The sequence below is a fragment of the Mus musculus genome, chromosome 4 (assembly GCF_000001635.26).
Source record: "Mus musculus strain C57BL/6J chromosome 4, GRCm38.p6 C57BL/6J".
In the NCBI taxonomy this organism is placed as follows: domain Eukaryota; kingdom Metazoa; phylum Chordata; class Mammalia; order Rodentia; family Muridae; genus Mus; species Mus musculus.
This window is the reverse complement of record NC_000070.6, coordinates 63,627,502-63,641,110: the sequence shown is the minus strand read 5'-3', so window position 1 is coordinate 63,641,110 and position 13,609 is coordinate 63,627,502. Positions and strand designations below refer to the sequence as shown.

At 42.9% G+C, this 13,609-nt stretch overlaps 1 long non-coding RNA gene and 1 other non-coding gene across 2 annotated transcripts; one reads left to right on the top strand and one right to left on the bottom strand.

Annotated features, from left to right (window-relative positions):
• Nucleotides 1–1,632: 1,632 nt before the first annotated feature.
• Nucleotides 1,633–6,690, bottom strand: Gm11482 (predicted gene 11482). The gene is made up of 4 exons (NR_151544.1): nucleotides 6,632–6,690; nucleotides 4,411–4,562; nucleotides 4,011–4,115; nucleotides 1,633–2,073 (listed from the first exon to the last, which is right to left on the bottom strand). It is a non-coding gene; the product is annotated as a predicted gene 11482 (long non-coding RNA).
• A 2,632-nt stretch (nucleotides 6,691–9,322) lies between these two features.
• On the top strand, nucleotides 9,323–9,429 carry Gm24234. Its single transcript, XR_003955450.1, has one exon. It is a non-coding gene; the product is annotated as a U6 spliceosomal RNA (small nuclear RNA).
• The last annotated feature ends 4,180 nt before the right edge of the window (nucleotides 9,430–13,609 follow it).

The following is a 13,609-nucleotide window of genomic DNA, read 5'->3' as shown; positions in this document are numbered from 1 at the left end:
TGAGACCCCTGTGGGGTGGTCTCTTCCGACTTCTGGGCTTTGACACTCCCCAAAAACCTCATCGTAGAGGAAGGGAGTCAAATCAATGTTCCCTTCCAGTACCCATGCTCTGACATACTGGGATTGGACAATAATCTAAAAGAATCAGAAAGACCCACCTCAGGCCTCCAGAGTTCAGCCCTTGGAAATGGGTATGTTTTGGTGCCCTTCCCTGTAGCCCTGCAAATGACAAGGAACTGGATTAAGGTCTACTTGCATTTAAGCAAAGAATACTAGAAAAGCATGTGTTTGGTGTTTAAGAATCTGGACACTTGCCAGATTCACTCCTATTTCTGCCACAGAAAGAAAAAGTCCCAAGGGGCTGTGAGTGCTAACATCACCAAAACAGACACAGACTGTTTGTACGTCTTAGAAGAAATCTGGGTTGCCCTTAGCACTCACTCTTGCACTGATACACAACAGTGTGGTTCATTATCAATTTTCTCATGAAGAGTGTTAGCCTTTCATTTCCACAAGCAGCCATCATTCCAAGGTTTGACTTCTCTCAGTGCAGCCATCTTGTGATGTCTGTAGATGTTAGAGTGCTGTTGGGGGTGTGGGGGGCATTTGAAACAACTAACATTAAAGGATTTTCAATACATATAGCAGAACACTGAGTTCTTACATGTACTAACAGAAAGAAACATTATCTTCTTTAAGATATATATTATCAGGGTTGAAGCTAGATCAATGCATGAGTGAGGCTCTAGATCCAATCCTTACTACTGCAGAGAGTGGGAGGAGGCTCAAAAATCCATGCAGTCCCCAAAATATTAACTCATTTTTCATCTTTCCCTCTTACTATCAGGTTCTAGAGGACTTATGAGCTGCCTAGAAGAATCCCATATCGCTGATACTGTAATCATTTGTTTATATTACATAACAGAGGCATGCCTTTCATACATGTCTTTGGCAGCCTAGGCAGGCAACAGCATGACTGTTTACATGCTATGAACACAAAGCCTCTGAAGGGTTCTCATCTCTAAAGTACATTCTTGCCAGTCACAGGGTAAGGTGTGTGAAAGTTTTCACAATGACTCAGAAGTGAAGGCTCTTGGGAAAGAAGCAGGTCATAACCCACAGAACCCACAGCCCGGGGCTACAGCACAGCTCTAAGCTCTCTCTTGGGTGCCAAAGACAACCTCCAATCCAAGATGGGCCCAGATAAGGAGCCCTAGACACACCAGAGACCAGAAACTGCCTCTTTACCCCTTCTATTGGACACAAGGAGCAGAATTTTATCTTTCAGCTGTCTTTCTGTCTATCCCTCCATTCACTCATCCACATATAATAAATTGGACCCATTTGGATCTCCATTCCCATCCCATCATTTACCCAAGCTTTTGCCATGTAACAGGGAAGTCTCCCTAGCCTGGTCTGTCTTGGAACCTGGCCACATGACTTCGACCAATAAGATACTAGGCAACATGACATAAAGAAGTCGAGAAAAGTTAGTTGTATTGTGGGTCTCCCCACTTTGTGGACTGTCAGTAGATACAGTCCACAAGAGCAGTGGAAGTAGAGACATCACTCAGGGAGTTCCAGAAGCCCTGTCAGTACATATGGTGCATAAACTACACGGAGACCCACAGTCAATAGGCAGATCAACTTTACTTAATGTGATTGAAGGCTTATAAAGTTTTGGGGGAATAAGGGTAAGGACATCAAGGGTGAGCAAAGGTCATTGGCTCGGGGCTGAGGGTACCTAGAATGCCTCATTAGCTTTGGGAAGCATTTCAGGTACCTTAGGCGATTGCTGAATGGGTTTTATCAGGAGAAAGGGAATTGATCCTATAAACTAAGTGAGACTACATGGCATCCTTAGGGAGAAGAGTTCATGTGGGGGCTTAGAATTTCCCACGCAAGGTCAGAGAAGGAGAAAACCCATTAACAAAGGGAGTTTCCCATAAGTGCGCCAAGCCCAGAAGGTATCCGGTCACATGGACTTCGACTGTAATTAACAGAGTTTTCCCACGTTGTATGTTTCCACTTTCCACTTGTGGCCTCTTATATCATCTTATAGCATGGGCTATCCTATAGAGAAACAAGGGACAGATGAGGCACAGGAGGCCACCTTTGGTGACCTATATATACACAGCAATTTTGCATCATCCAGCAGAGAGCCAAATTCTTACACATGCCATCAAGCCCAGCTAACCACCTCAAGCACAGATACAGTGGGAAGCAAGCATGCCCATAAGACAATGGACTTTTACAGTTACATGTCATTACTGAGGCAATGAATCACCTCCACATCCCAGCCAGAAGGCAACAAGAACAAAAGATTATTTGCAGAATCTACCCAGGACACTGTTTCTAATTTGTGGTTAGCTAGAGTTCAGTCTCGTGGCTGCTTTTGCTGGAAAAAAAAAAAAAAGACTGAGTTCAATTCTTTGTTCCAGATAGCTGTATGTTTTCTAACTAAAACCTAGAGGTTCTTTTTCTGTAGGAGAAATGGAAGTAGAAGCTGGGAAGGGACAGAAATAGAAGTTTCTGCCACGTGTGCTGGGAAACTTTGAGCAAATTTGGAAAATTTGAGCAAATTCCCTTCTTGTGGCCTCAGTGTCCCTACAAGTACAAGACGGCCAAAGAAGAGAACCATCTACATGGTCTCACAAGGCCCTTCTAGAAGTCAGAGTGAAGGGTTTGAAGGAGTTGAGCATTCGCTAAATACCATCAGAACAAATACCTATTTATACATCCAGGTGACAGCCCCCTTCATCTGAAGGCAAATGTGTAGGCTTCCACAGCATCTTATAAAGGCTTTGAGGATCAAAACATTTGGGAAGGGAGTGGTTGCATCTTCAAACAACTCGCCTTAGTTTACTGCCATTAAATTATACAGTCCATACATGTGATTTATGAAGAAGGAAGAAACCTTTGCTTGCTCAGAGTCAAATTGCAGCCTTCAAAAAGGCTTTAAAGCCTCTGCACTCTGCAATGATCTGGCATGTTTCCTGAGTACTTGAACAGTATCACAGGGCTTCCCAGTGTAAGAGTGCTGGTGTCTTCCACCTAACATATGTCAAAACAAGGCAGAATCTTCCAGCAAAATCCTAGGTCTATGGCTCTCTCTTTATCTAAAAATCACAACTATTGAATCTGGGAGAGAAATTATACTTTAATTTACCACCATGAAATTACATAGCTCATAGGTAAATGGCACATGGATCAGAAACCTTTGCACAGTCTAATTGGGGCCTTTTAAACATCTTAGAAAACCTTACAGTTCTCTGAGGAAAGAGAACACCCAATATATGTATTATGCTCACTTGACTTACAGCTCAGAAATTTTTCCTTTTCAAACAAAGTATTTATCTCTCCTCTTGAATAAGAACAAATCACAGTGACTCTGAAGTCCAGGCCTCATGGAATGTCCTTCTAGCCATAGACATCATGGCTGCCCTGGATTTTACATGAAATGTGTAAGCCATAACACCAAAACTGGTGATGGTGAGAATCTAAAATGTTGGGTTCAGTAAGTCTATCAGTCCTGTAGAAATCCTTAGCATTTGGATCCCATTTACAGACATGGACACTGGAGCTCAGAAAAATAACTTGTCTAAGAATACACTGGGAACATATCTGAGCTAGGATTCCATCCCAGGTAGATGTCTCCAGAACAAGGCATTCATTATTGTCAAAGTTGCTTCTCTTATGTTCACCTCTGGAAAATAATTGTCTGCATTTGAGCAAGGGCAGGATTGTGAGATCCACCGTGTATGGTTGCTTTGGTCTAGAGCAGCAGCTCTCAACCTATGTGGGTCATGACCCCTTTGGGGGTCACAAATCAGATTGTAATGCATATCAGATATTTCTAGTACAATTCATAACAGTAGCAAAATTACAGTTATGAAGTAACAACAAAAATAATTTTATGGTTTGGGATCACCACACCATGAGGAACTGTATGAAATGGTTTCAGCATCAGGAAGTTTGAGAACCAATGGTCTAGAAGCACTCGAGCTCACCTGTAGGCTTGTCCTATCCCTGATCCAGAGAAAAGTATTGTCTCACTTTGTTGCTTTCTGAGAATGCTGATCTTGCTTGTTCAGATCAGAGAGGCAGGCAGCTGCCTGAAAGGGATTCAAAGTGATACAGGAAAAATCATGGAAGTCCTTCTAAGATACATGATGGAGTTTAAAAGCATCTCATTTGTACTGGTTATTATTCTTGCAATAGACAAGATGGGAAGTGGGGGTCAATTTAGGAATGACCAAGGGAAGTGATTTGGTTGGTCAGAAAAGGCAGAAGACTGAATCCAGCCAGAGATGGGATTTTAGGCTATGGACCAAAAATGACTTGAGGAAGGTTGAGAAAAATGTCCTGAGAAGAAACAGGAAAATTACATATGGGCTTTCGATAACATACCCTACTCCATAGCTGGTTCTTTCCTCCCAGCCATGGTTCTGGAGAGAAGAGCAGTAAAGCCAGGACCAGCAGGTGTCACTTGCCAGGTGTTCCTGAGGGGTAACGGTCCACCATAGCATAGCTCCATGGATCACCCAACAGCAGCAAGCTCTCTTGAAAGGAATCAGAACCACCTCTATGAAACAAAGGCCCTTTCAAGGCTAGTCTAGAAAGAACAGAATGCTGCATCTGACTGGATCCACGGCAAATGCCACCACCATGAGATTTTGTTAGAGATCATTCAGTCATTACTCAAAACCTCAGAAGCTCATAGTTGGCCTCCGTGACCACAGCATATTTGGGGATGTGCATTGTGCCTTCCTACTATACCCTTCACAGGTATCAGATCTGAGTGGCTTAAATGACTGTGCACCTCTTCTCTTCCCCATCCCCACCACACTCAAAAGTCAGCACATGTGGCAGCCACAACACCCTTCCACACACGGTGAAACTCTTCTCTCCATTTCCCACAAGTGTCAAACTGATACTGGAAATATTCTTCTCTGTCTTCAGTGAACATATATTTGCTAGAGCAAAAATTCAAAAGTCAAGCTGATACTTAGAATGTGCGATTACACAGGTGGCTTTTTCTATTTCCAAAAGGTTCTTGGGTATTGATTATGTAAGAGCTTCAAGAGGTTTTTATTTGTGATAGTCACCTGAGGACATTGAAGGGGCTCAAGGGTCCCAAATCCTTTAAATGAATAAAGCAAATTTCCCCTCAAAAAACATGGAATGGTGTGAGTTTATACCAACATGACTCATGGCTTCTTAGGAGGAAAACAAAACCATTTGTCCCATAACATTTGTGAGAAAGGTCATTGCTATCACGGTAAGTTAATTTTATGTATCAACTTGATTAAATCATGTGTCCAGCTATCTACTTGGACATCCTTTCCAGTTATGTCTCGAGGAAGGTAGAAATTGAGTAATGTGGGCAGGCATCATCCACTCTGGTGGTCTGAACAGAACAAATAAGTCAAGGAATGGAGGATTTAACTGCCACATGCCTGACCACTATGGCAAGGACACCAATCATTGCCCTTTGCTCTCCTAGATCTCAGGCCTACAAACTCACCCTCCAACCTAAGTTATCAGCTCCTCTGCCCTTAGAACTCTGAATTATACCACCCACTCTCACCAGCTCAACAAATCATAGCACATATCCCAGTGGACGTATGGATGGGTCAATGGACAGACAGACAAGAAGATAAAGAGATAAATAGATCTCATGTTAAAGATAGTTAACATAAGTAGTAAATGATAGGTAGGAAGGTAAGAGAGAGAGAGAGAGAGAGAGAGAGAGAGAGATGATATATGGGCCTAACAGGATGGTTCAGTTGTTTAAGAGCACTAGCTTCTCTTCTAGAATTCCAGGATTCTATTCCTGACATACACAAAATGGTACACAACTGTCTGTAATTCTAGTCCCATAGAATCCAATTACCTCCTCTGGCCTACATGGAAACTGCATACATATTGTGCACAGATATACATGTAGACAAAACACCCATACACATAAACATAAATAGATAATAGAAGATAGGTAATGGATAATAGATTATATTATGTGTGTAAATAAGTAAAAGATATTAAATAGCATATATATAAAAACAATAGATATTGATAATAGATAAATACAAGTAAGTGATAGATAATATGTAGACAATAGGTAGTAATAGATGATTTGTAAGAATGTAGACAATAAGTATGAGGGAGAGAGCAAAAGACCAAGGGACAGGCAAGAACCAATCTTCAGTTTGTTGTAGAACTCTTGGAAATGCTGACTCAAACAAGGGCATATTAGTGTTTCCTAACTATTCACACATCACTGTGACTCTGTCTACTATGATATTATCTCTTCTTATATTTTTCTTTAAAGCATCTAGTCCTCTTACATTAAAACACATAAACATATCATTGCCATAATAAAAAATTTCAGCAAAAAATCAATAAGGAAAATAAAATAATGTGCCTCAATTCTGTCCTGACACAGTTACCCTCAAAAACTTCTGTACCCACAGGCTGTTCTCTTTGAAGGGAGGCTGGTGAGTTCCTGAGTGGGTGGCACCTTAGACCCTCTCCTTTATGGATATGAAGGACTCAAAACAGAGTCACTCCTTTGTTACATGATACAATATTATAAAATGTCAAGTCTATGTTTTTGCCTTATGTAACTCACTTCCCAGCAAGCAATTGGACCCAGGTTGTGAAGAATAGTTCACTAAAGCCTCTACAGTTGCTTCTGGTAACCATGGAGATTGATTCTAGAACTCCTTGCTTAGACATCAAACTCCAGAGATGCTCAAGTCACTTACATAAAATGGCTCAATGTTGTCTTAGTCAGTGTTCTATTGCTGTGGAAAGACACCATGACCACATCAACTCTTGTAAAGGAAAACATGTAACTGGGATTGACTCACAGAGGTTTAGTCCTTTATTAGCATGACAGGACGCACAGCAGCACACAGACAGACATGATGCTGGAGCAGTAGCTGAGCGTTCTACATCTGGCTGTGCCAGCAGCAAGAAGAACAAGACACTAGGCCTGGCTTGGACATTTGAAACCTTAAGGCCCACTCCCAGAGACATACTTCCTCCAACAAAGTCATACCTAGTCCAACGAGGTCCCACCTCCTAATCTGTATCAAGTAGCACCTCTCTCTAATGACCAAGCATTCAAATATATTGAGCCTATGGAAGCCATTCCTATTCAAACCACCACAGATGTGGTGTTTGCATCTGGCTTCGCCATATCCTTCTCTATATGTCAAATCGTCTATAGATGACATAATATCTAATACTATGTATTAAATATGCTATGAAGTAAATGCTATGAAGGTAGGTAGCTTTCATACTTCACAATTTAGACAAGACAAAGTTTGGGGAGTGGGTTAACAAAAACTAAGGTAGTATGAAGAAGCCAAATAGAAATCCATTAGTTTGTAATTAAATAAGATAATGTATTTTTTAAGGAGACTATGAACCAAAATATGCTTCATATGTAGACAAGGATGGTCCCAGAAGATATGGGTTACTGAATGAAAGTCTCAAGTGTTAGTCATGGGCACCTCTTCGCAGGTTATTGGTCAAGGAGGAGCCAGAGGCTATTAATACAGGCTATTGCCACTGCTCTTGGTCACTCACCATTACTGGCGGGTAAGACCAGGTTGCTGAAGATAGCACTGGTTTACTTGCAGAAGATAGAGAAATGAGCATTGTCTGACCAGGAAACTTGCTGCCTGCTGGCTAGCCTGCAGGGTGCCAAAAGGTAGCATGCAGCTGCATGGGAGTGAAGAATGACTCATCTCAGCCAGCACTGGATGAGAGGCCTGATCCCCAGGAGTGAATGTCCTGCCTGGGACTGGAAATCTGGTCAAAAGCTCTAACGGGAGATCATGGGCTCAGAGGGAAGCTTACTGTTGTTACATTTAATGATCATGCTACCAAACTGCCTTCTAAATACTTAACTTTATAACCATAACCCATATTGTTAAAAATCTAAATGACAGCAGCAAGTTTGTCAAGGATGTGAGGTGATTACAACCTTCACACATTACAAACAACGTCATGGAATGATGTACCTACTTTGGAAACAGATTGACAATTTTTCAAAATGTTAAACATAAAATATCCATTATGACATGACATTTCCACTTCTAGGTATATATCCAAGAGGAATGAAAATGTATTCTCATGCAAAAAATGTGGATGCTGATAGAGTGTCATTCATTATTCATAAACCCTAAGGTAGAGGCAACTTCAGTTCATGAACAGAGGAATGGATAAACCAATGTGGTGCATTCATGAAGTGGTGTGTTACCTGATAGTGAAAAGGAAGGAAATGCTGGTACACATTGTGCTGGTTTGCTTTAACCTCCAAGGTGACACAATCTGTAATTACCCAAGAAGAGAGTCTTAGTGAAAAATTATCTAGATCAAGTTGGCCTGTGAGCATGTTGGTGAGGTTGTTTTGATTGTAAATTGATGGCAGGACGTCCAAAACATTAAAAATAAGAAGAAAGTAAGCTAGGAAGGATCCATGCATTTATTCTGTCTGCTCTTGACTATAAATGTGATGTTCTAAGTTCCTGCTTTGACTCCCCCCCAACAATGGAGTATATACTGGAATTGCAAGGTGAGTAAAACCTCTCTCTCTCTCCTAAATTGTTTATTGTCTGGATATTTATCACAGAATGAAACTAGAACACATGCTATACAATGGATGGACTTTGAAAACTCAAAACTAAGTAAAAAGAAACAGGATTAAATTCATAGGACATGTCAAGAATACAAATAAAGATGAACAATAGATTGTTGTTTGCCTGGAATTAGAAGGAAGAGGGAACTGGTGATGTAAAATTTCTTATCTGGGTTACAAACATATTCAGGAATTAGATGGTAGTTAAAAACTAATAAATTATATGTGCTTGTTGTTTTTTTGGCTTTTGGGTTTTGGGTTTTGGTTTTGGTTTTGATTTTGATTTTGATTTTGATTTTGATTTTGATTTTGATTTTGATTTTGATTTTGTTTTGAAAGATAGGTTTCTCACTATATAGCCCAAGCTAGCCTGACTTAGCTAGCCTAACAAAAGATAGAATTGCAAGGGTGTGCCACCATGCACACTGTTAATTCTAAACTTTTAAAGTGAGAATGTGTTGATCTGTTAACCAGATTTCAATAAAGTTGTCATTTTTAAAAACTTCAGCTCATGAAATCAGTCATTAGAAAAACACACATTATTTAAACCATGGTGAGATTTCAGAATGAGTGTGAAAAAGGGAAAGTGGCAAAAATACAGGCAGGGACACAGAGAAACCCAGGCACCCAGCCTATGTGCAGGGACACAGAGAGGCACTAACAGATTTGTTAGTGCTAGCGCTGGCAGCATATATACTAAAATTGAAACAGTGCAGAGATTATTAGCATTTCCTCTGTGCAAAAATAACATGCAATTTTGTGAAGTATCCATAATTTTAAAAAAGAAAAACAAAACAAACAAAAACAGATTTTTTGTATAGTTCAGTAATGGGGTAGTAAATTCATCCAATTTCTCTCACAAAATAAAGGCAAATTTTGATATTAAACCTAGTATGCAAATGTTTAGCTCTCTCTCTCTCTCTCTCTCTCTCTCTCTCTCTCTCTCACACACACACACACACACACACACACACACACACACACACACACACACACACAGGCAAAGAGACACCTTGTTCATGCATGGACAAAGCTATCGTATGCCTTAGGACGCATCAAAATCAAATCAAATCAAATCCAGGCAGCACAGCACAGACAGGCAGAGACCTGTGACCACCTTGCCACCCACAGACCTGTTCTCTACTGCACAGCAAGGTGGGACACAGCATGGACAGAGGATGTCATCCAGGGCCCCACCAGTCCCATGGCCAGCCTGCAGCAGGAGCCATGACAATGTGTGAGTATGTGGTGGTCAGATGGGAGAGAAAGAGGAGTGGAGCAGTTTAAGGATTAAAGAAGATGGAACTGAAGACTCACGAGTGGACAGAAGTAGCCTATTGTGAACGGTGAGCCCTGTCACCTGGGGCCTTAGTGAGGTCCCAGTCCAAGCTGCCACTGGGGGCCATGCCAGTGGCTGCGCTGTGTCGGGGGTTGGTGGTGAGGTCCGTGGCTCATATTATGACGAGGCAGCATCAGGGGAACACATGGATGTCCAGGGACTGTACATAACTGGCCACGCCCCTCACTGGATGAGGCTCTGGAGAGCTGGCCCTAGCTCTCAGTGGTGGCCACACTTCCTGCACTTTGCCTGGACAGCAGAGCAAAGCTGATCTTGGTAGCAGGGGCAAAAGTGAGCCAGCCCTGAGGGTTGAGAAAGCAGGAGAGCTGACACCCCCCCACACACACACACACACACACACACATACATATACACACACACCACCACCATTTGTCTGACATGATATGATGTGGCTTGGGTGCAAGGCTAATGACTTTGCCCATTTCCCTCCCCCACCCCCGCCCCAGCACCTGAGGCAGTTGGGAAAGCTGACCCTGGCATCATGAGAGTGGGTGAGCTGGCCCTGCCCCTTGAAGTCTGCAGCACTAGGAAGAGCAGGCCCTGCACTTTGCCTGGACAACACAATGGAGCTGGCCCTGGTGAGAAGGGTGAGCCAGCCCTGAGGGTGTGGGAGTAGGAGAGCTGGCCCAGCACCTCACAGGCTGCAGCACTTGGGAGAGTAGGGCTCACTCCTTGACAGGGCAGAACAGTGGAGCTGGCTCTGGAGGCGTGGATGTGGGTGAGCCAGCCAGAGGGCATGGGAGCAGGAGGGCTGATCCAGACTCCTGCTGATAGAGAGGATCCAGTGGCCTAGCCAGAGCTGGAGAACTCGAGCTGGTGGTGCAGATTAAGGGAGAACCGGCGGACTGACCAGCTCAGCTACCACCCAGACCCAGATCCAGGACCCTAAATTGGCCCACCCCAAAATCTATATCATCTGTGGGCCATTAAGGTGCATGAAGGGGCCCATTCTGCTTCTCCAAAGCTGCAAGATCTCCATGCCACAAGGCAACAAAAGATTAGCCAACTGGGAGGAGTCCCAGTGAGGAGCCAATATTGATGGTGTTGTAGAAACCAGAGATCTATGTCCAATTTTCTGAGGAACCACCAGACTGATTTCCACAGTGGTTGTACCAGCTTGCAATCTGACCAACAATGGAGGAGTGTTCCTCTTTCTCCACATCCTTGTCAGCATCTGCACCTCGCTGCAAAAACTCAGCACCTGAGTTTTTGATCTTATCCATTCTAACTGGTATGAGGTGAAATCTCAGGGTTGTTTTGATTTTCATTTCCCTGATGACTAAGGATGTTGAACATTTCTTTAGGTGCTCCTCAGCCATTCAGTAGTCCTCAGTTCAGAATTTTTTGTTTAGCTCTGTACTGCATTTTTAATAGGGTTCTTTAGTTCTATACCACTCCTGGGCATATACCCAAAAGATGCTCCAACATATAACAAGGACACATGCTCCACTATGTTCATAGCAGCCTTATTTATAATAGCTAGAAGCTGGAAAGGATCCAGATGTCTTTCAACAGAGGAATGGATACAGAAAATGTGGTATATTTACACAATGTAGTACTACTCGGCTATTAAAAAAATTAATTCATGAAATTCTTAGGCAAATAGATGAAACTAGAAAATATAATCGGGGCGGGAGAAGGGGGGGGGACTGGATCTGGTATGAAGCCCTGAGGGCCAGCAGAAAGAATGGAAATGGGCAACCTCAGGAAATAGGAGGTTGGGGATGCCCTCCAAAATGCACCAGAGACCTGGGAGGTGAGAGACTCTCAGAACTCAAAGGGAGGGATCTTAGATGAAATGCCAGACAGTAGGGAGAGGGAACTTATAGAGCCCACCTCCAGCAGGAAGACAGGACATCAAGTGAGGGATGGGGTTGCCATCCCACAGCCACAACTCTGGCCCATAATTGTTCCTGTCTGAAAGAATTATAGGGATGGAAATGGAGAGGAGCCTGAGGAAAAGAAGATCCAGCGACAGGCCCAAAGTGGGATCTAGCTCAAGGGTGGTTCCAAGGCCTGACACTATTACCGATGCTATAAAGCGCTCACAAAAAGGGTTCTGTCCTGACTGCCCACCAAAAGACCCAGCAAGCAGCTGAAAGAGTCAGATGCAGATGTTTGCACCCAACCAATGGACAGAAGCAGCTGACCCTGTTGTTGAATTAGGGAAGGCTGAAAGAAGCTGAGGAGAAGGGCCATCCTGTTGGAGGACTAGCAGTCTCAATTAATCTAGACCCCCGAGATCTCTCAAACACTGGACCACCAAACAGACAACATACACTACCTGTTATGAGGCTCCCAACACACATATAGTAGAGGACTTCTGGGTCTGTGTTCATTCAGAGATGATGCACCTAACTCTCAAGAGACTGGAGGCCCCAGGGAGTTTAGAGGTCAGGTGGGGAGGGAGGGGGGAATGTGGAACAGTCAAAGGGTGAATCAGGGATGGGGCAATAAAATATGGAGTGTAAAAAATAAATTAATGTTAAAAATAATTTAATATAAATAAAGAAAATATCATCCTGAGTGAGGTAACACAATCACAAAAGAACACACATGTTAGGCACTCATTGATAAGTGGATATAAGCCCAAAAGCCCAGAATACACAAGATACAATTAACAGACCACATAAAGCTCACGAAGAAGGAAGATCAAAGTGTGGATGCTTCAGTCCTTAGAAGGAGGAACAAAATACTCAAGGGAGGAAATCTGGAGACAAAGTGCTGATCCAGAGACTGCCCCACCTGGGGATCTATCCCATATATAGACACCAAACCCAGACACTACTGAGGATGCCAAGAAGTGCTTGCTGACAGGAGCCTGATATAGCTGTCTCCTGAGAAGCTCTGTCTGAGTCTGACAAATACAGAGGTGGATGCTCACAGCCAACTATTGGACTGAGCACGAGGTCCCCAATGGAGGAGAAAGCACTGAAGGAACTGAAAGGGATAGCAACCCATAGGAAGAACAACAATATCAACCAACCAGAACCCTCAGAGCTTCCAGGGACTAAACCACCAACCAAAGAGTACACGTGGAAGGACCCATGGTTCCAGACGTATATGTAGCAGAGGATTGCCTTGTTGGATATCAATGGGAGGAGAAGCCCTTGGTCCTGGGAAGGCTCAATGCCCCAGTGTAGGGGAATGTCAGAGCAGGGAGGTGGGGTTGGGTAGGTGGTTCAGGAGCTTCATAGAAGCAGGGAGAGGGAGGATGGGTTAGGGGGTTTCTGGAGGGAAAACCGAGAAATGGTATAACACTTGAAATGCAAATAAATAAAATATCCAAGAAAAAAAAAAGGAAAAAAAAAAGAAACCAGATATCTTGAATAGACCAATGACTCATTGCAGTGAACATTTGTAAGTGAAGATGTGTAGATACAGGGATATACTGTGAGACAGTGTATGATATACTACAGCTTCCACAATGAGATGTTTTCTATGCTTTTTTTTTGTTGTTGTTATTGTTTGTGTGTGTATTTTATTGGAGGGGGAGTTTGCAAGGTCAAAGGTCAGATATGAGGGGCTAGGGAGATGAAAGGGACTGTGGTGCATGGTGTGAAACTCACAAAGAATCAATAAAAAGGTTTATAAAAGAA